The sequence below is a fragment of the Egretta garzetta genome, unplaced genomic scaffold, assembly GCF_000687185.1.
Source record: "Egretta garzetta isolate BGI_Z169 unplaced genomic scaffold, ASM68718v1 scaffold30, whole genome shotgun sequence".
Lineage (NCBI taxonomy): Eukaryota > Metazoa > Chordata > Aves > Pelecaniformes > Ardeidae > Egretta > Egretta garzetta.
This window is the reverse complement of record NW_009258383.1, coordinates 6,364,121-6,373,510: the sequence shown is the minus strand read 5'-3', so window position 1 is coordinate 6,373,510 and position 9,390 is coordinate 6,364,121.

Sequence of the window (9,390 nt, the reverse complement as noted above, 5' to 3'; positions counted from 1 at the left end):
ATGGGTCCGTCTTGGAGCTGACATTGGCTCTGTTTGACAGAAGAAAAGCTCCTAGGCTACCCCTTGTAGCACCCCCCCTTCTCCCCTTGCTACTAAAACCTTGCCACACACCCCCAATGCATCTGGCTTTTTAACATCTGTTTCATATGAAGAACTCCCTTCTAATCCCTCTAATACTGTATTTGGAAACAACTGATCTATGTATGGGATTATAATACCTTCAAATGTCCTTTAGGGGAAAAGTCATTTTTATTTGGTAAATAGAATGCATGAATAACGAAAAATACAAGAATACTATAAAATAATTAGGAGGTGATTCAAAGGTGCTCATTTACAATGGAGGAAATTAAATATGCAAATACATTATTATCACTACTATCAGAGGTAGTTAACAAACAAATGAGTAGGAAAAAAATTGTGTGCCTTCTAATTCATCATTGTTTAAAAGACACCTGTGAGTTCTATCTGAAAAATGACAACACTGAGAATGCAGATGGTTGCATTTTGCCTTCCACCAGTAATTTTTTTTACACATTAATTACATGGGGGGAGTGGGCAAGACTCTTTCCTGTAAGAAGATACTACGATTTAAATATATGTAACATAATTTACATATAATGTCAATATTTAAGTAAAATGACTAAACAAAGGACTGAAAGCCATCTTTCACTCACACATCTCTCATGCTTTTTCTGTTTTCTCAAAGCAGTAGGAACTGCTAGAAACTCCATCTAAAAGACTTGTCCTGGAAAATTTGACCTGTTAAACAGCTTCATACACTTTTGCTGTGCTGCTTCTTTAACCCTTCATAACATGCTGGCACCTGAGAATCATGCTATGTACTCAGAAAAATTTCATTATATCTACATAAATGATTTTCAGAAGAAAACTATTTGCTTTTACTTTTTAAGCCATCTGTTGTTAACATAATTTCGCATTGAGCCAAAATGTTTTCATTGTACTTGAAGATCTCAATACAGAGATGAACTTTTTTACACAGCCTACTCAGTTTTAACAGCAAAATTCCTGGAGTTTTACCTAGTGGAATGAAGTTGTTCCTTGAGTCTGAACAGGGTCAGCACATATCCCTCCTAGTACCATGAAGAGTCTATAGGAATGTTAAGAGAGCCATCATCTATCCATTCTCACATAAAACTCTATCTTTGAGAAAAACTGAAAGTATAATGTTGTTACCATCTGTCCTGTTCTTAAAGAAAATTTTTTAATACAAAACTAGTTTGAATCTATTGCCCTATACACTTCAAGGAGTCATTCAAAACTGGAAAGTGAATGGCAGAAAGGAAACCTGTGCTATTTTGTAATATATAAAGCCCATGTCATGCACATTTAGCAAGTAATAAACAATGTAATAAACAATGTCCATGCGAGGATGGTGGTTTTATGTAAACTGTGAATACAAAGGGTATTCACATGTATAAGCAGAAGAAAATTAATGAAGGTTCTACAACAAGTATTTGCAGGAAGCAGCTATTATTAGTGTTGGGTTTTTAACATATTTTAGGGGAAACTTTCTGCATGAATACATTAGGTTGTTTTAGCAGTAGGCTGTTAAAAACCAAGAGAAAATGGGATAGTACTTAAAGACAAACAACTACATGAGAATACTTAAGATAGTAGGGCCATAAACTTGAGGACAGACCGTCTTTTGAGCTCACTGAAGCAACTGGTTAAAGGATGAGGACAGTGTCAGGATTATTCAGTCTTCAGAAAAAAATAAATCATAGTCAACACAAATAATCAACAGAGGGGTTTCAGAATGACAGGTAGGCATAGCAGAGCTTGCCAGATGTTAAACTGGAAGGTAGAAAAGAAAAGCTGTCTCTACAACATTTGCATCATTCAGAAAGGAGCAGATATACACCTCTTATACTTGGTAGTTCTTTACACTGGTTTGTAACTTCAGAAGACACTCAAAGTGCAAAGTTCTTTCAAAACATCTGTGTGTAATACAAGCACATCAGTCTGAGAGGAGTTAATATACACCCTGCCATGTCAAGGCTACATTATGTTTCCTTATTGTAGGCATTTTATACCCTCCAAATTCTATATCAATAAAAGAGACACCAAATACTAAAATAAGAGTTGGGGCTCTGTGTCTTTACATGAGACAATTTCAATTTTATTTTATATTTAATAAAAATATCTTTGATAAATCTCCTTATATTGTTATTAGACATAATTTGAGTATGTGCTTTTTCTATGGTAGTGGTACTAATGAGGGTGGTGGTAATTAATTTTTAGGAGAAGCCGTACGAAGGAACAAGGAACTGACAGACCAGACATCAGGTGAGCAGACAGCCTTTTGTGCCTCTGGAGAGCCTATCTATCTTTCAGAATTGGATATTATTAAATGGGATTGGCCAGGTGTGAAGTGATGAAACAGGAAACAAGCAGTGAAAGAGGATTGGACTAGAATATTTGAGACAAATTTAAAGAACTGTAAATTTCAGCACTGTAATTTCCATGAGTATGGAGGAGATATGGGAGAGAAAGATAGGAGGTTTAGCAACTTCTGGAAATTTAAGCTTCCGATAAAATCTCACAAAGTAAAATTAGTTTGATAATCTATCCTATTTCTTGCTTTCTACTTCAACAAAATATCACAGACCTTGCTTGGGTAGGCAGGATGGAGGGGAATATCTGCTGAGAACCATGGGTACTAAACTCATCTCAGTGTGATATTTGTAATTTGTTTCCACAAATATTCAATATATCCACAGTTTTTCGTTGGGTGTTTTTTGGTTTGTTTTTTGGTTTTTGGTTTGTTTGTTTGGGTTTTTTTAAGAGAAGAAAGGAAAGAAAGAAAAACATTTGCAAGAAAAACAGTCCCCTATTTCAGAAATAATGTTTGCTGGCAAACAAGTACAGTATGTACTCTAAAACAGTTTACTCTAATACAATATATACTGAATTACTTCTTGAATTGCCACCTTCCAAAAGAAACAAGTAATAGTTCAGAGGATGAAAATTACTGACCGATTCTGTTGATTATATATATTTATTGTAGGTTGTGCTATAAATGTATCAGACATGGAATAAGCCAACTCTTTCATTCTATAAAAAAAAAAAACAAAACCAACACACAACACATCAATTTTTCCTAGTACACTGGAAACGTTTTTCATAGAAATACATTTTGCAATCTTTTCTTTTTCTCCTTTACTATGATAAAATAAAAGGTACATAGCAGGGTGTCTTGTAACAAACTGTCTCTTGAAATTGCAACAGGACATTCTATATGCCTAGTGGCCATTTAATTTAATGGGATTTTTATTAGTGTACACCGACTGGGTTATTTAAACCACAGGGGTCTTTGCAAGTAAAAGCACAATTTGAACATGGAAGAAAACCAAATCCAGATATTTTATTTTTAAAATTAAACATATTGCATTTTGATTCATCTTTTAAAATGTTGTTTCTCCTAACAATTTGATGAAATTTCACTTTTGCTGAAGTATAAAACGTAATTCAATTCTTTAATTGTCATTGCATAACAGTACAATTGCTTCGAGAATCTCAACAGACTTTACTGATAAAGGGCATTATCTTTGCACCTGAAGCATGGAAATGAGTTTTATGTCCCAAAAATTCTCTTTGTTATCCTACTTGAAGGAACATTTCTATTCATTTCATATTCACATCCTAATCTTTACACACATGGGGGCAGGAAAGTGGATGTACATGGGTGTCCACAATAATCTGAAATATCTATCGTGGCAGTCTTTAGACTCCTGCATCTACTTTATTTGACTGCTGTTCCAGTTACATTAATTTGTGACAGTTATATTTTAGAATGGCTCTATATTATTATTATTATTAAAGCAACAAGATTGACTCACATGCTAATGATCAGTTTTACATTGTAGTTCATTAATAATTTCATCTTCTTTCTTAAACTACTCCATTAACGTTTTCTTAAATGAAACATCAAAGACTATGAAGTAAAATTTCAGTTTTGCAGTATGGAGATTATGAGGAAAAAAACTCTCACAAGAAAAGTAATGCTTTATTGAGAAATGCTTCTTCTAGCTAAGGGTCATTTGAAATTCAAAAAATATTTCTGTACTTCTCTGAAATGAAAGTACTAGGCCTTGTGCATACTGTAAAGCTCAGTTTTTCTTTCAAAGAGCTTGTAATTTAAACAAACTCTGCCATTTGTAAGAAATAGCCAATGAGAATTAAGCAAAAATGGTACCAACATCTATAGGAAGGATAAAAAGGTTCCAGCCAAGAATGTGGAACAAACGAGTGTCAACAGGAAGCTACTTAGCAGTACAGTGATTTTTTAGCTTACTTGAGAGGAAACTGGTTAAGAAGCTACACAGCAACAATCAACATTAAAAGAACATTATCAGGGTTACAAAGTCAAGCATTCAGATTGCTAGAATTTCACGATGCCATAAATGAAGTGCTACTGTATTTTGGAAAAGCAGTATCAAATACCTAGCCTGCATTAGCAAATATGGGAAGCTTTCAGTGCTAATCATTACGTGATATAGGTCAGATGTATTATTTCTCCAAACAAAAGGAATGAAGAACAACAATTCCATTAGTGATGGGCTATGAATACATTGAATTCTACTAGTGACCAACTATGAAAGACAATCATTGAATCACATAGTTCAATACAAAAAAAGGTTGACAATTCTTTTGTGGACTGTCTGCATCTATGAATCTGTATATGGTGTTTCTAACATACATATATATAATAAATGTTATTCTATATGATTCTATTCTGTACGACTAGGAGAGAGACTTGCTCTTCATACTGTACATGAAAACTCTAATGTTTACAAAGGTATTTATACATGGGCTAAAGTATTTGCTTTGCCACTTCCCTGTTTCAAAAATAGAAGTAATCTAGCAAACAAGGCCCAGTTGGATTTTCCAGAGGCAGGTTACCACTCCTCCCTGCAAACAATGAATAATCAGCTAGAAATATTCAAAATGAATGATTTATTAATAACAGATGAATTTCAAATTGTTGGCTGACATTGCAAGAACTCACAAATAGCAACTAATAATTGTATTAAAGATTGAACTAGAAATCTTTATTCATGAAAAGATTTATGATGAGAAAAGGGTCTAAATTGACAATGAGTAGTGGGCATGTCTCTGTGCTCACTTTTACAGGACTAATTCTATTGACTTTGATTAAGTCAGTCAGTTCTAACTCAAAACAGTCTAAGTGAGTAGAGAAGCAGAACAATTTTTATAAGCAAGGAAGTAATTTACTGTATAAAATGTCACAAAGAATCTGTGTAAGGGCCAGATGTAACACAAGAAAGCTAAGTCATGTAAATGGGCAAAAGTAAGACTCAAATGTACATTAAATTATTAGTTAGAAGAAATTACCTTAAAATGAAGATATGCCATTCCAAGCTAAAATATTCTAAAATCTTGTTTCAAGTTCTATGGCTTAGTCTATGGAAGTGAGGAACTGATGTACAGTCTGATTTGATTGTAGAAAGTGTGACACTGGAGACTGAATACAATGTTGCTACTAAATTATAAGCAGGGGAAATGGTGTCCTGCTTCACACTCTGTCTTACTTCCCCATACTGCTTAAAAACACAGAAGGTAAATGTTTTATTCTGTATGTTTATTCTGTACAATTTATTCTGGATTGTAATGACAAAGCAAACATCATTCTAAGATCATCCTGGATTAGTTGGATGTTTGGATCTTGAAAAATGATTCCTATAGCATGGTTTTCTCTTGGACACATGGGTGTACCAGACTATGTGACTGTTTTCTGATTCTTTTTGAGAAAAAGCCACGTCTCCGGCTGATTCCAGAATCTGAAAGCTAACAAGGTGACTCAGAGCCACATTGTCCCTTCTTGCTGATCTATGCTTCATTCAGTGAAAATGTAATCCAATATTTTGTCATGATATTCAAATTTAAATCTCTCAAACTAATGTAAATGATAAGAAATGATCAGTAGGAAATAAAAATCTGCAGAGCAGATTGAACAAGGAATTTGCAACAGTAACTGAACATCCAGTGACAGGCCACTAAGAGAAGAGGGAACGCATTACTGTCAGTAAATCTGAGAGGCTTATACCTTTGTTTTAAGTTTTTAATTGGGCATTGTAAAATACATAAGGAAAATAATGGTAATTATACCTCCTAATACAGGCTACAGGTATCAGACTACTGGCTATTACAGGTACAGAAACCAGATACTACAGTTTACATTACCTTCTTTTCCACAAGTTACTACTTTGATTGTGTCAAAAGCCAGCTTTCTAGTGCTGCCAATCTTACCCAATCACAAAGCATGGCTTATTTTTCCCTCAAATTCATGAGTTTGACTTTAAAATCGGGAGATTTTATTTTGTCATATGGTCTCTTCCCTGGTGAGATTTTAACACTTGAAAATATATGAAGAAATCCTGTCCTCTCCCAGAAGAACCATAGCAATTTACCTCTGTGAAAGGCTTTTATACACCAGAGCAGGAGTTGAGAGGAAATTTGGTATCAGTGGAAATACAACTGCTAAAGCAGAAAATCTGCTTTTAGCCAGCAGTATTCTTATTTTATCCAAGGGCTACAGCTTACAAACTGTAAAATGCTCAGTCACTTCATTTTTACTTTCTGGTAAAAAACAAAGGCAACCTTCAGTCTTCCATCATTCCTCCTCAAAAGGCTTATGTCAGGCAGGGTAATGTCAGTTCCAACATACCTATACATTTATTTTCATTTCACATCCATAAGAAAGGAATGCTATTAAAGGAATAATCATACTATCAGAAATCCAGCATGCTAACAGGAAAAAGGAAAGATGAAGCGTAGTGTGATCACCTCTTCAGAACAGAAAATCCTGATTGGGACTATTGCACCTAGCCATACTTAATTCAGTGTAAAAAAAAATAAGTGAGATTTAAAAGCTTCATACAGAGGCTCTAATTGAATTTAGGTGAAGCAAAACTAATGCACTGTTTGGCATATCTGAATCATCTCTGCCTAAAAGAAGCATTTTACTTCTTCCTATGGTTTATGAGCAAGGATGCTGGTCACAGACCATATCCCATGCTGACCAAGTGCGCTAATGGGTATACATGTGAGTTAGGGAAGCACTATCCCACTCAGAAATAGCCACTTATTTACCACTGGTGCACACCCATGGCCAGCCCTTAAGATGAAGAGCTGCAACAACAATTTTAAAGTGATGCTGTGTAGAAGGCCAGATATTCTGAGCCCCCTACTGATCCTTCCCTCTCTCCACCTAGCCATGAGCAGTAACATTATCTTTAAGCTCCAGAGTACAAATAGGAAACATGTAAAGTTGGAGGGACTGTGCGCACAGCCTCATGTATTCTGTTCAGTATGCAAACTAAGATTTAGGTTTTTACAAGTTACTTATATGCAGTACTGAGAAAATACTCCCTTTCTCATAATATAATTCAATGCAAGCTCAGACTGTGCAACACAATTGCTATTTAAAGTCTATGTGCCACATTTTGGGGCAAAAGAAGTACTCATCAATCATAACCAATTAACAGAATTAATTTTCTTTATTTTGTCAGTAATATAAGTAGGACATCAGTACACCAGATAGATAAATTTGGTAGATAGGCAGATGGACAGAAAGCATACAAGCACTTCGTAAGGGTACCCATTTTTGTACATGAAGCTGATCAGTACTGTTTTCAGAGTCTTTACTGTTTGTAAGTATAGATCACTGTCAGACAGTTGGTTAACACTGTTTTTGTTGGTTAACATTTTTCTTGTTCTGTTGCTTGAGTCTCTACAAAAAGTTGCTTGTCTGTGCAAGTGCTATTAGTTGCCATGACAGTATTTGTGATATCAATAAAGCAGCAGTAAGTTCAAAATGTCCTGCTCCTTCAAGGTGCTTGGTGCCTACTGCAAAATACATAGAGGCAGAGCCTGTCTTTCATGGTTTAGAGCTCCAGAAAAAAAATTAGATACAGAGCCACGAATTATTCTTAAGAAGCCTGGCTACTGTCCTCAGTCCTGTAAGCCAAAGCCTTTCAGCAGAACTGGCTGGTAAAATTTGCTGGCTACGCAAATGAGCTGTTCACATTTTCATCCATCAAGTTTCTTCCACTGTCCTTTCCATTTTTTGGTAGCCACCCACCCATGCCTCGTTCTGTAGGTCAAAATGTAAGAAACTCACCTTTCACACAGAAGACGACTAACCTCTGCCTTTCTGTTTTCTATCTGTTTCATGGTTTCATCTGCTATGTGATGACCATGTGAAACAGGCTTGCAATGCTAATAGCAGATGCATAAAATATGATGCTATGAGGAAGGAGTATGAGAGGAGTCAGATGAGTGAGTCATACTTGCAGTATATGATGCTTAGACAGGTCCACCTTCCCCATTTACTCTTATAAACCCAACCTTCCAAAAGTGATATTAAATCTCATGACCGTTGACCCACTCCCCACCAACTATGTAGCCCTCCAAAACCAATACCACATAAACCTCTGAGCTACCCAACCCTGCCTCCACATCCAATTCTCTACTCCATTCACAAGGTCACGTTTTGACATGGGGTCTACTACCATTCAGAGCAGATAGCAGAGTAAGTTCTGGATCCTGGGACAGTGTTTCAAATGCTGCTAGCTGCAAAGGAGGCTGCATCTCAGAGTAACTATCCAGCACAACTTACACAGCAGTGTGAGATAAAGCTCACTTCGTGCCCCCTCTTTGAAATAGAAGAAAGTTACTTTGCATATCCAAGTGGTGAGAAACCTGAGTTCTTGATGGGGAAGGAAGACAGGAAAAGTCAGGAAGATTGAACTGTTGGACCAGTGGGCCTTACCATCTAAGGAACTCAATGGCTCTAGTTTTAAAGTCAGCCCTGCTTTGAGCAGGAGGTCAGCATAGGCAACCTCTAGATATCTCCTCCAACTTAACATATTGTAGTTCAATGACTCAGTGGATGGCTTTCTTCAAAAAAAAAACTTAGGGTCTCCTTCTTTTGGCTTGATAGAGAGGATGTTTCTAGAGGGTAGGGGTATTGGTCTGCTCAGTATGACCAAATTCAGAGAGTAATCTCAGCTCTTTTATATATATGCCAGTTTGTAACAATAATGGAGGGAAAAATATAGCCCAAAAGTACATCTTGAAGAGTAGTCTCTTATTTTCAATATCATTCAAAAACAACCAGAGCATAATGCTGCAGGACTATCTCATGCAAAGGCTTCCCATGGAAATGAACACAGGTGGACAAAATCTGTGTTTATACGAATGCAAAGAGCAAGGACAAGAAAAATCATCACCTGACTATACAGATCATGGTATAGTTCATAAAATTATTTCTCATTAAAGCAGACATTATGAACCTTTAAGAATCTGAAATACTCAAAATTGTTTTAGTGTTTAACTATCAGCAGG